This window comes from Heterocephalus glaber, unplaced genomic scaffold, assembly GCF_053883595.1.
Source record: "Heterocephalus glaber isolate CG9 unplaced genomic scaffold, H.glaber_assembly_v1.0 deba00001097, whole genome shotgun sequence".
In the NCBI taxonomy this organism is placed as follows: domain Eukaryota; kingdom Metazoa; phylum Chordata; class Mammalia; order Rodentia; family Bathyergidae; genus Heterocephalus; species Heterocephalus glaber.
In genome coordinates this window covers 4758855-4772674 of record NW_028258191.1, presented here as the reverse complement: position 1 = coordinate 4772674, position 13820 = coordinate 4758855, and the positions used below count along the sequence as shown (strand labels likewise).

The following is a 13820-nucleotide window of genomic DNA, read 5'->3' as shown; positions in this document are numbered from 1 at the left end:
CTGTTGTGCAACTATATAATTGGTGTTTTTTTACTTGTGGTAGCCTGTTATTCTCTAGATAGATAGTCTATAACTCATACATATTCCAGTCACAAACCTTTGGATTTTTCTGCTTTTTTATTATTTCAAACAGTAATGACAGAAGAAATACAAATGGCTGATAAATACATGAAGAAGCACTCAGCATCTCTGGCCATTAGAGAAATGCAAATTAAAACAACACTAAGAATCCATGTTACCCCAGAAAGAATGGCCATAATCAAGCATTCAAATAGGAACCCTTCTACAATGTTGGTACGTGTATAAACTAGTACAACCACTATGGGAATTGGTATAACGATTCCTCAAAAAAGTAAAACTAGAAATTCCAGGGGCCAGGGATTTAGCTCAGTGGTTTCGCCATCTGCTGCCCAAGTGCAAGGACCCGAGTTCGATCCCCGGTACCAAAAAAAAACCCCCCAAAACCCAAAAAAACCCTAGAAATTCCATTTACCCAGCTATTCCACTTGTAGCTATCTTCCTTAAGGAATTAAAGACATCATATTGCATTAATATCCAGGTTTATAACAGCACAACTCATAGTAACTAAAACTTGGAAGCAGTCTGTATGTCCATCAGCAGATGAATGGATAAAGAAAATTAGTATTTACACACAATGAAGTATGAGTCAACATAAAGATAAATTCGAATCATTTATAAGAATATAGATGCACTTTGAGACTGTAATGTTAAGTGAAATAAATGAGACACGTAAGCTAAAATGTCCCATGGTTTCTTTTATAAAAGAAACACAAATTATAAAGAACAAAATAAATGATAAATAATACGAAGTAGGAAGATTTTTCTCAAGTGAGAAGGGGATCAAGAGATGGAGGGACTGGGAGATAGGGGAAGCGAAGGGACTGAAAAAGGAATTAAGGAGTGTTAGGTACATGTACCAATGGCACAAAGTAATGTGAGCATTATAAATACGTAAATAATATAAACATACTAATGCAAAGAAAACCAATGGAAAGAATATCATTGCTTCTCTGGCCATACACACTGATACACCTATAGGATAAATTCCTACCTTAGAAACATAAAGTATATTTGTTTTTAAATTTTCATGGATGTTGCTAAATCATCTGTGCAATAAGATTTCATTAGTTTATAACAACTTTCATTAAAGGAAAATGCTTTTTCCTTTCGCCTTTGCCAGTTTGTATTTTCAAGTGTATTTGCCTATTTAAAAGTTAGAAAATATCTCTTTAATGGTTTAATATTCTCTTTAAGTTATAAGTAAAACTGAATAATACCTTTCATATATTTATCGACTTTCCTCCACCACCACATACAAGAATACCTCTTCATCTCTTTCAGTCATTGAAAATTAACTTTTAAGGGCTGGGGATTTAGCTCAGTGGTTCCGGAGCCTGCCTTGTAAACGCAAGGTCCCGAGTTCAATCCCCAGTACCAAAAAAAAAAAAAAAAAACAAAGAAAGAAAATTAATTTTTAAAATTTAGAATAGCTTTTTCTAAGTTAGAGTAACTAGTCTTTTTTATCTGTTTTCTATATTACAAGTGTCTTTTTCTCTAGTTCCCTTTATCCTGTGATTTTGTATTGCTTAAGAAGGATTTTACTTATTTCATAAAAATGTATTTATGATTTCCTCCAGTTACTTAGTGTTCCATTTACTTATTTATTTGGCTGGTTGGTTCATTGTTTATGAGTTCCTCCCACTTGTCTCTACAATTCTTCTCTGATTTAAAATGCCACTTTTACCATATACTAAATTCCTTATGTATAGACTTGTGATTCTTTCCTATTAATGTCTTTGCCAATCTGTTCCATCTCTAGTGCCAAAATTTTGATTATCTTTTCATTTGACCTTTAGAATCACTTTATCTACTTCTACTTTCCTCTTAAGGAAAAGGACTTGTGTTGTTACTATTCTTGAGGTTACATCAGTAGTTCTCAAATTTTTAATCAGGATCAGGTAGAAAGCTAGGTAAAATATAGTTGGTTGAGCCTTGGCTTCAGAGTTTCTGATTTCAGTGAGTTTGAGTTGGGGCCTTAAGAGTTAACCTTTTTTTTACAAATTCCAGTAATATTATGCTGTCTGACACATCATATTTTTAGATCCCAAAATATTATATATATGTAAGGATTACCTGAAATTTAGTATGAGTATATATACATACATACACACACATTATTTGATATAAATGTCACCCTTCCGTATTTAATATAAATCTGGCAACAATTTCATTTATCTTGTTTTCTTAATTTTACTTATTTTCTAAGCTTATTCCTTTTTTTTTTTTTGGTACTGGGAATCAAACTCAGGACCTTGCACTTGAGAGGCAGGCAGTGGAACCACTGAGCTAAATCCCTGGCCCTCTAAGTTTATTCTTATGTAGTTTATTTTTGTTGCTATTAGTGATGTTAGTTTATAAATTTATTTAATATCAAGGACTGCTTTATTTGGCAATTAATAGATTATTGATTTAAATACTTTCAGTTAATAATTTTTTTGTTTGATCTCTTACATTGGTGGTGGGATAATATTGTTACCATCCAGCAGATTGGTGGAAATGTGGGGGATAAATTGGAAAATGTTGAGGAAGCTGAAGCCAGATGTGGTGATGCACGCCTGTAATCCTAGCACACTGGGAGACTGAATCAAGGAAGATCTCAAGTTTGAGCCCAGTCTGGACAATTTTGCTATTTAGAGAGACCCTGTCTCAAAATTTAAAAAGTGGAGGGGGGGGTCAGGGATTTACCTCAGTGGTTCTGCCTCCTGCCTCGCAAGTGCAAGGATCAGAGTTCGATTCTCGGTACGAAAAAAAGGAAGGGTTTGGGGGGATGTAACTCAATGCAAAGGCCTTTCAATCCCATGTACCATAAGAAAACAATTTTTTTAAATAGGGGAAGTAGGAACTGAGCTATGTTAAGCAAGTAATACCAAAGCATTCCCTTTGTATGGGTTGAAAATATTTCCCTGCAGGGCAACGTGGGCAGTCCCAGCTACTTGGGAGACTGAAGCAAGACAATCACAAGTTTCAGAGTTTGAGCCCAGCCTAGGCAATTTAATGAGACCCCATCTCAAAATAAAACATTTGCCTAGCATGCGTGAAGCCTTGAGTTCAAGTCCTGCTAGGACCATGAAGAAAAGTTTCCCTCATGTATTTCTACTGCTGGACAATTGAGTTAGAATAATTGTTCTTCACGTAAGCTGTCTGAAAAGTATAGGTCTCATTACTTAAGATTCAGATGCTTTTCATTCAAACAGCATGAGTTTTCATTGTATATATAAATAAAGAGAGCAAAGGTCATCCCTAGCTAGGGTAAATGTCTTCTGGTACATGATATGAAGTTTCAGGAAAGTATGATAACTAACAAAAATGTACTTTTACTGAAAGTATGGTCCTGAAAGTACTACAGTAGAATACTGATAGTGTTGCATAGGTGAAAGATAGTTAAAGATTTTTAGACTTACAAGACACATTTTTAAAATTCAGACTAATTTCTTACATGCTAGTTAATCCAAATTAGTGTTTCCCACTGAAGCTAGTATCTCTTCTTCTATCACTAAAAGAGGAATAATGAAAAAGAAGTGGAAAACACATGTCTTCATCCCCTTTTTTTAATAGTAGAATCACATTGTGCTACAGGTGGGACTTTCTTTGTTACTGTAATAAGCACAATGATTTCTCCCCAAAGATGACCATGTTCTAATCTTAAAACTTGCAAATATATTACGTGACGTGGCAAAGGGGAATTAAGGTTGCAGATGAGATTGAAGTTTCTAATTACCTAATTTTAAGATAGGGAGGTTAACCTGGATTTTCTGTGTGAGCCCAGTGTTATCACAGTGGTCCTTAAAAATCAAAGACAAGATGTCAGAGGAAGTCAGAACTGTTTTTATGTGAGAATTCCACCTGTCCTGTAGACCTTGGAAAATGAAGAAAGATAACCAGGAGCCGAGGTTATCCTACAGAAGCTGAAAGAGACAAAGAAACAAATTCTCCCTCAGTCTCCAGAAAGGAAAATAGATCTGCCAACACCTTGATTTTAGCCCAGTCAATCCCCTGTTAGACTTGTAACCCACGTAATAATCAGACAAAAGTTGTACGGTTTTAAGCCATTAAATTTGTGGTGAAATTAGTATAATTAGTAAACCATTAGTACAGAGCACTCAAAATATCTAAGGTTTACTGTGTTAGCAAATATTTAACAGGTAGGTAAAATTACATTTAATATGCTATACTGTATATTTTCCCTTTTTCCTTCAAATAGAATTTTCCAAAATTCTAAAAAGTTAGCCTTTTATTCAATTAAAATGATATTTTCTGGAAGTTAACATCGTAGAGTTCATTTAGGGAAATACCATTTCAATCTGCAGTTGCTTTTCTAGAAATTGGGACCTCATTGGAAAATCAGCATGGAAAGCTACTTAGTTTGAATTAAGGATGAAAGCTTTGAAGATAGGGGACAGGGTCCTCAAACTTCACTATGACTGGGTGTCTGCCACTGGAAAAGTTATTTAGTCTCTCTGTACCTCTTTTCTTATTAGTAGAACTCAAATCAAAAGGTTGTGGTGAAGATTACCTGAGATGATTTATTGAATACCTATGAGATTCTAGGCCTGAACATAAAAAAACTTAAAAAGAAATAAAATCAGGGCCAGGGATTTAGCTCAGTGGTTTCGCTGCCTGCTGCACAAGCACAAGGACCCGAGTTCGATCCCCGGTACCAAAAAAAAAAAAAAGAAAGAAAGAAAATCAAAACCCCATCTCTCAGGGAATTTATATAAAGGAAGAATGCCAAGGAATGCTGAAATGAGAATCAAGGTTGCAGTTTTTAAGTAGGGATGTTTGTGGAAGTCATCACTAAAAAGGCACCATGTAACATCAGAGGAGGTCATGGATTGGCTTATGTGGATATCTGAGAGAAGATTGTTCTAGCATGAGGAAGAAGCAACTACATAGTGTGAAGCAGGAGTGTGACTTGCATTTTTGGCAAACAGTTTGATAGCGATTTACTTCAGGGAAGGGAAGAAGAGAAGTCCCTGGCTTGAGTGAAGGGAAGAACAGAAGTGAGCTCAAGAGATAAAAGGAAACATGTGTGTGTTGCTTCTGTCTACCTATTTTCATACACGTTAGGAACTCTGTACCATGTAACCTCTATCAATCTCCTTTCTTCTCTAACAATTAGTAAGTCCCCCTATCCAGCTCCCATATTACTATCCTGTCTATCCTGTTCATTCTCAACCTTTTGCTTTCATTCAAGCCTTTATCACTGGCCACCTAACTGGTCTGCTGCCAACATTGCACTCCATATTTAGCCCTCATTCCAGTGATTTTTATTGAACACCTTCTATGTTCCAGGTCCTGTCCTAGATATCATGGACAATATGGTCATCAAAATAGAAATGATTGTAGCCCTTACAAAATTCATTCTTTCTGGGAAGAAAATCATAGAGAAAAAATGATATGACAACATAACATGTAGTTAAAGAACAAGCAATCTTAGTAACACATGAAGGGCAAGTAGCTCTGGTTTATGGCTGTTAGTACAAGTTTTGAAGAGGAAATTTTACTCCTATTTATATCTAAGAGATTAAGTGAAAGTCCTTCAAAAACAAAGAGCATCCAAGCAAAGGAGCCACTTATACAAGAGGCAAAACAAACAAACAAACAAACAAACCCCACAGGACAGAAAGCAATATAGTATTACCACAGAGAGGACAGAAGAAAGTCTCTCAATATCAGGATGTAGAAGTAGGAATAAGCCAGATCATGAGTGGTATTGTTAGGCCCTATTAAAGTGTTTGGTAAGTTGTTTATCACCAAAAGGATTGCTTTAAAACATGAATATAGTCATTTAACTCCCAGAATTAAAACCCACCAATGATTCCCCCAAGAACTTTAGGTTAAATTCAAACTCTGAAATAGCCCACGAGGTGCTTTAATCTGGATTTTACCTTTTCCGCATCAGCTATGTCCCACTATCACAGTTATGCATTAAGAGTATAGCATTGCTTGTTAATAGGCCTCAGAAAAGAGATTTCAAACCTCCAGGCCAGAGAAAATTCCCAGAATGGTCTTTGGTTCTTGCCTACCTCATGTTTTGTCTTTCAAGATTAATCTCAAATGTTGTTTCTATAAGAATCTTTGAAAATTCAAATAGAGCTAATTTTTCTCTTCTGCTTTCCATTCTAGTTATCTAGAAGTTTGTTTACAAGTTAAACTTTTCCAATAACTATAAGCTCTTCCAGGGTCTATTAGGTTTTTGTTCTTGTCTGTAGTCAGAATATGTAGTCTCCAGCATAGTGCCTGTCACTTAGTTGCACATAGTAAATAGTGAATTTAATTAATACAAAGGAAGGCTTGGCTAATTTTGTCCAAAAACCAATGAGAATTATTTGTAAGACAGAAATAACATTTATTTATCACGCACTTAGATAACAAGATTTAGCAAACTTGTTATTTATTTAGCCAACTCTATTAAAATGTACAGCTTTTTTTGAGTGCTCTGTCTCCAGACCTAGCACAGTTACTGGTATAGAGGAAGATGCTCCTCCAGTATTTATCCCTGTGATACTTGGTACATTATTGCTTTTATGATTTTTAGAAGTTCTTTACTTTCAGCCACTCTAGGTGGTAAGGTTACCACTAAATACACAAGAAATTTTATAAGTTAGTAATACTTGAATCAAAAATTTGTTCATTTTTCTTTTATTATAATAATACTTTAAGATATCTATTTCTGGATTAGTATTTTGTAAAACCCTAGTGTCTTATCATGGACAATAAAATGGTTTCACTAAAATGGATAGTTAACTCCCTACAAGAACAAAACTAAGCTTCCTGGCTCTGCTAGAGACTTAAACAGTGTCTGTCCTCCAGCACAAGCTATGAACTTACATAAAAGCTTTCAAAGCCCTTATCAAAAAAACCATGGCAGATGTTTTATAGAGTCATTTGTCAAAAGTATCTCATCATATGGTCAATTCCAAAAAGAAGAAACATAGGTCACAAGTAAATACTTTAAAAATTTAAAACCTTAAGAGTAAGCACTGAAATTGAAGAAAAATATGATTTTTTAAAAAGCCTTCTCACTGTGTGAGAAGTCCAGTGAACTGAAATCTGAGTCCTATGAAATGAACTCAGATGCCACTAATAAAAGTGTAAATTAGTCCTTTTTTGGGGGGAAGAAATGCAACTATGTACTAAAACTTGAAAATTATTAATTTTATATTATGTGACTTTTACCACAGTAAATTATTTATAAAATGTTTAACTGCTGATAAAATAAATATACAAATATTAATTAATAAAGATGTTCCGTTAAGTATTTATAATAGCAAATATTTAAAAACATCATAAATGTTTACTAGAAAGTGATTATTTGTGATCCAGTTATATTCTACAATACTATGCAGCCACTGAAAATATTTTAAGGAATACTTAATGATACAGAGAGGTGCTCAAGAGAAAATGTCATATGTAAAATGTTGAATACAAAATTATACACTTGGACTTTTTAAAAACAAGCATATGTACTGGGGATTTAGCTCAGTGGCACCATGCCTGCCTTGCAAGCACAAGGTCCTGAGTTCGATCCCCAGTACTGGAAAAAAAACCCCACAAAACAAACATATGTAAAAAAAAGACTGAAAGAAAACTTAAGTATCCCTTGTGCTCCTTTAAGTACATGCTGACCTTGTCCCGGTGGCTTAAGTGGCAGGTGCTCCATCAGTCTCATTCTTTTGTTGTTGTTGTTGTTGATATTGAGGATCGAATTCAGGTCCTTGCACTTTTGAGGTAGCTGGGGAGCTACTGAGCTAAATCCCTGGCCCTCATCAGTCTCATTCTTGTCTCTGGTAAGACCAGCAGCTATCAGGGTTCTAATTTTGTCTGTGGACTGTTTATTATACTCAGAGCTTTTCCCCTCATAGTACAAAGAGCCAGAACAGAAGAAATATTCTTAGCATATCAAATCTGGAAGTTTTTCTTGTCAGTTTATACTGTCATTTAGCAGTAAAGGAGTTAAATAGGATTTGAGGAGCTAGCTTGGAACATCATATTTGTTTAATATTTACTGTATGACCTAGATAGTTTCACATCCATTATCTCCTGCAATCTTCACAGAAACATTATAAAGTAAAAGCTATATTCATGCCCACTTTACCAATACCAAAACAGGGCTAATGACTTGCCTCTGGCTTATACAGGTAGTTAATAGAGTCTCAAATACTAATATTCTGGTTCCAAATCCATGTATTTTCTTTTATACCATGTAACTTTTATCCCTCATTACCACAATGGAGATCACCAGCACAAAGTCTCAAATAGTCCTAATTTGTAAATGATTTGTATTGTTTTTCTAGGAAAAGAAATATATAGATATAGATATGCTTCTACTCATGGGCATGCCATTAAAATTCAGCCCGAGTAATGTTTCCCAGATCTGAACTGGCAAATATGTAATACCTGTAAGACCACTCCCATGACAATTACTGTATTTACATAAGCTTTCCATGTGCTAGGCACCACAGTAAATTAATACTAAACCTTTTAATCCTTTCATCAACTTCAGTAAATATCAGTCTTTGTTTTCATGCAGGGAAGCTAAAGTACAAGGTAACACAGGTAATTAGTACCAAAGTCAAGATTTGAATCCACGCAGTTTGAGCTTGCCCGGGCCTTGGTGCTCCAGGCAGCTACTGCACAGCAAAGGAAATTGGCATTCAGGAGGAAGTTTGCTTGCTTTTTAGAATTTGTCTGTGTCATGAAAGTGTATGATGCATATTGGCTCTTGACACGGCTGCACATGAAAAAAACTGGGGTGTGTGGTTTCTATAGAACCTTACCCGACTGTGGAAATCTGCGTTAAGATGCTCTACACATGATTTTAGTGTACTACATAGAATAATTATATAAATATGCAAATATAAACCGATATTACAGTAAATGTAATGATTATACACTGTAGATAGAGTATAACTACAGCCCAAAGCCAGGTGAGGGAGCGTCTCAGAAGTGATTTTCAGGGGTCATTTGATATGGCCGGAAGCTGTTGAAATTAGGATCAAAATAACGAGATGTATTAAGAGATGCCTTTGAGAAGGATAAATAGAAGGGAGTTGTGAGGTTTTTTACTGAAAATTGTACTTAGGGGTGGACTTGCATCTGAGCTCCTTAGAGTTGGACTTTGAAACTTAGTTTACCAAAACTTAATTTGCTTAATTTCAGTTCTTCAAGAATTACAACGCAGTTATTAATCTCCTTTTCTCTTAGCTTGCATGGCATTTTATTTGAACCTCTATTTTAATGATGATTTGTATGTATTTGATATCTGTTTGTTCTTAATAAGACACTCAAGAGCATAAAACTTGTCTTGTATATGATAGGGGTTCAAAATGTTATTAATTCAATATAACATTAAATTACTTATGTTCTTTAATGTTAGTTTAATACAGAAGCTGCAGTATATTTAAAATGCTAACAATATGGAAGTCTAACAAACAAATCCATATACATACATAAGCATATATAGATACTGTAGAGTTAATAAATTGTAACTTTGAGATCCAGATTATATTAAGAACACTAGAAAGGTTTTTGATAGGTGAGCATTTATTTCTTCACAGATACATTTTATTGTGAATATTAAAATTTCATTGTTTGAAGTAGTGACACATGTTTATTTCTTATAGCCTGTTTGGAGACATAATACTATATAACATCTCTATCTTTGAAGGAACAAAAAGAAAAAAGACAGTTAAGTAGGGGGCATAGAGAAAAATTTAAAGTGTATGCCATGTCTAATTTCACCCTCTCATAGGATCTTACAGAGGCTGGCCTACAAATAACAGGCTCTCAGTAAACTATAAAGCTTCAGCCTCCATCAGAAAAACAAAGTGTGTAAGAAGAGGTCCCAAGGGGCTGGGGATTTAACTCAGTGGTTCAGCCGCCTGCCTCACAAGCACAAGGTCCAGAGTTTGATCCCCACTACCAAAAAAAAAAAAGAGGTCCCATTTGACCCAGCTATTCCCCTTCTGGGTATCTTCCCCAAAGAATTAAAAGAATCATACCACAATGATATATGTGCACCCATGTTCATACCAGCACAATTTGTAATAGGTAAAACTTGGAAACAGCCCAAATGCCCATCAACTGGAGACTGGATAAAGAAAATGTGGTTTTTTTAATAAAATGGAGTACTACTCAGCCATAAAGAATGAGAAACTAGAGACATTTATAGCTAAATGGATGCACATTGAGGCCATACTCAAGTGAAATAAATAGGACACACATGTGTAAATACTGAATAGTGTTTCTGGTGTGAGAAACTGAAAGTGTAAATAAGGATCAAAATGTATAATAGATAATGTGAAATAGGAAGAAAAGGTCCAAAGGGGAATGGGAAGTGGGAGAGAGAGGGGAAAGGAATAAATATGAGAAAATGAAAAAATGGAAACAAAAGTCTTTGTAAATAGGGAGGAGTGGAGGGGTTGAACAGAGGGCAGGGGAAAGGAGAAAAAAATAAGAACCAAAATATATTATGTAAAGGTACAAATTCGCAATAATGAATGTCAGCATATTGTATACCTAAAATGTACCAATAAAATTAATGAATATTTTAAAATAAATAAAAATAAATCTATTGACACTGACAAAGAACATGCCATGCAGGTGGCATGGTGTACATTTAAACTTAACCTTTGTACCTTTTCCCCTTCAGTTATTTTAGAAGCACATGAAATCAATCCTTCCTTTCTTCCTTCCTTCCTCCCTCCCTCCCTCTTTCTCCCTCTCTCCCTCCTTCCCTTCCTTTCTTCCTTCTTTCCTTTTTTCTTTCTCTCTTCCTTCCCCCAAGTATCTCTGTGTAGCCTAGGCTGGTCTCAAACCCTTGGGCTCATACAACTATGCCTACTGGCTAAGCAAATGAATTTAAGTATTGACAAACACATTGGATACTTTGTCCTTTAGCCTAGTTGAGGGCTGTGTCAGCTTTCTTCACAATAGTGAGGAATTTATATCACAATATTGAAATAGGATAAAAGCTAAGTTTGTAATAAATCTTATACTGTGTACTATTTTTGCATTATGTTTAAAGACTTTGCTTTTTCCCAGGAAGAAATTGTGGGATTGTAATTCTAGCTGATAAATGTCTAACTGAGCTGGGCATGGTGGCACATTCTTGTAATCCCAGCTACTCAGGAAGCTGAAGTAAGAGGATTGAAAGTTTGAGGCCACCCTGGACAACTTATCAAGACTTGCCTAAAAATAAAGTAAAAAGGCCTGAGGGTGTAGCTCAGTGGTAGAGCACTTATCTTGTATGGGCGAAGCCATAGACTTGATTCTCAGTACCACAAAACATAAATATTTGATTGAAAAGATATATTTGAAATGGTTTTTACAGGTGTTATTTTAGGAAGGGCTAAATTTGACTTTTTTATGATTTGCTTCCATTTTCCATGCATAATATGATCATAATACAGTATTATAATTTATTGAAGTGAGTTCACTTTGAATTAAAATATCTTTGGGACATGAATTTGCCAGGAATTGGAAACATCTGTGTATATGCCCTTTTTCATTACAGTGGATTCTCTGTATTACTCCATTAAATAGGAAATAACTGAAACTCTCAAGCTCCCTAAGCTACATGTAAATTTTTATTATTTTGTGTTATACTGTTTTGGAATTGAGAATGTTATTTCTCCTTATAAAAATCAAGTAGTAAATGGAACTAAGCTCCTAAGAAAATATTCCTAAATCACATTCTAGTCAGCATTCTAGTCATCGTTCTAGTCAGCAAGGGAAGCACTGAAAAATTTTCACAAATTACAACGTCCCTGGACCTTTCAAGCAGTTTATGTTCTGGTAATATTTTTTTGGGGGGGTGGGGTACTGGGGATCGAACTCAGGACCTTGCACTTGCAAGGCAGGTGGCAGAACCACTGGACTAAATCCCCGGCCCTGTTAATATTTGAATAAACCTCTGTTTTAGTAATACTATGTTTATTAAGGTATATATTAATATTAGGTATATATTAATGTTAGTGCAAAATTGTCACAATAGTATGTTAAGCATTTGTTTCCTACAACTTTAAATCTTTGTTGTTCATGATTTTCTTTTGCCTCAGTTTCCTCTTACTTCCATTTTAATATGTGATATTGGTATTTTATAGCTTACCTTGATCACTTTGAAATAAAACTGGGACAAACAAATATTTTTAATGTGTAATAAATTCTAGTTTTGTTACAACTGTTGTTTTTAATTTTTTATTTCTTTCTCAGCAAAGAGCAATGTGGAAAGATTTAAAAGATCTGTAGATTTGAAGTTCAGTTATTTGATTTTCCACTATGACCAGAGCCTTTGCCTCTCTTAGTCTGTTTTCTGTTCTGCTAAACAAGAATCAAGACATCTGTCATACCCTAAGATTTTAATGATGATTAAATAACATTACTTTGGGGAAGTGTATGGCATTTAACAAAATCTTAGTGTTAACTTGAATTTAGATGTAATTTTCACTGTTGAGAAAAATATTTTTATTTATATACAAGTTTTTACAAAACTTGTAATTTTGGTGACTAAATTGTCATAGTTTGTCCCATTTATTAGGAATGTGAGTTAATACACTCTGAATTCTGAGCATCTGATTGGTGAAGGTCTGATTAATGCTGTGGGGGCACTGTGTCTGTGGAGCTCTCTGGAGAAGAAAGATTATTTCCTGGGCCCCCATGTTGCCTCTGTCAAAAGATAGCATGCACACCAAGAGAAACTGTTTACCAGCTTCTAAGGAGAAGAATAAAACACATTTTCTTAGGGAAGCTGTCTGTAAATAGGATTTTCTTGTCATGTTTTACCCCAAAATGTATCTCACTCTTAATATAAATAATGATGCATTTATGAGAAATAGGTACACTCTTTATATCTCTCATTGCTAATAGGCCTGAGCTGACTCCGCACTAGTTTATGCAGACCTTCCATAGCCGTATGGCTAGAGTTAAATTCATTCTGCACCAGCAATTTAATGAATGGAACTTCCTTCAACCCATTTCCCAACCAAACCACCAGCTATATCCAGATGACTTAATAATGAATTTGGATTTTATTCTTCCCTAAAAACCTCTTATGGATTACTTAAAGGTGGGGGTTTTTTCATATTTGTATGCATTTTTAGAGAGGAATGAAAATCAAAACTGTAGACACAGGCAAAAAAGGAAAAACTTTGGGTTAGAGTGTTGAAGTAATTTTTTAAAAGGTGCATCAAGTCAACTTCCCTCCTTTTCCTAAATTGGCTTAATTTTCAAAGGTATGCCTTTTAGAATACAGCTTTATCTTTGAGACTGGTGACTTGCTGTAAATTTAAATAAAAATACAGTGATTCAGATATGTTCCATGTTAATGGAATTGTTAAGACTACCTACAGTCAAGGCTTAAATCGTAATATATAACCATATCCAAACATGTTTTCTCACATATTCTTTTAATAACAAAATGAATTAAAAATAGAGGTACGGGTTTCAGATATGTTAGCATTGGGAGGTATGCAGTGCCAATAACACTTCCTGAAGGTATTATTTATATTGAAGGCATTATAGTGTGGAATTCGAGTCAGAAGTTTTGGGAATTTAATAAAACACCTATGTTAATAATATTATAAAAGTCTCTGTAGAAACAACATTTGAGAGGAAATGAGGAGATCGTGGTCTTAGCCTATCTTCTGTCACTGACCATGACCTTAAACAAATCAGCCTTTATTCTCTGTGTTCTCTTCACTTTGAAAAGGAAGACAAGGTCTCAAGCATTGCTAGGG

At 34.8% G+C, this 13820-nt stretch overlaps 1 protein-coding gene across 30 annotated transcripts in view; it reads left to right on the top strand.

Annotated features, from left to right (window-relative positions):
• Mbd5 (methyl-CpG binding domain protein 5) overlaps positions 1 to 13820 on the top strand; it is a 437449-nt gene that overhangs the window by 116936 nt on the left and 306693 nt on the right. For 3 of the 30 annotated variants that reach the window (XM_087210010.1, XM_087210025.1, XM_087210007.1), the window contains exon 3: positions 134 to 294. The exons of the other annotated variants lie outside the window; for them this stretch is intronic. The gene's annotated coding sequence lies outside the window, so the exon portion shown is untranslated. The remainder of the gene's footprint in view (positions 1 to 133; positions 295 to 13820) is intronic. 30 annotated transcript variants of the gene reach the window in all.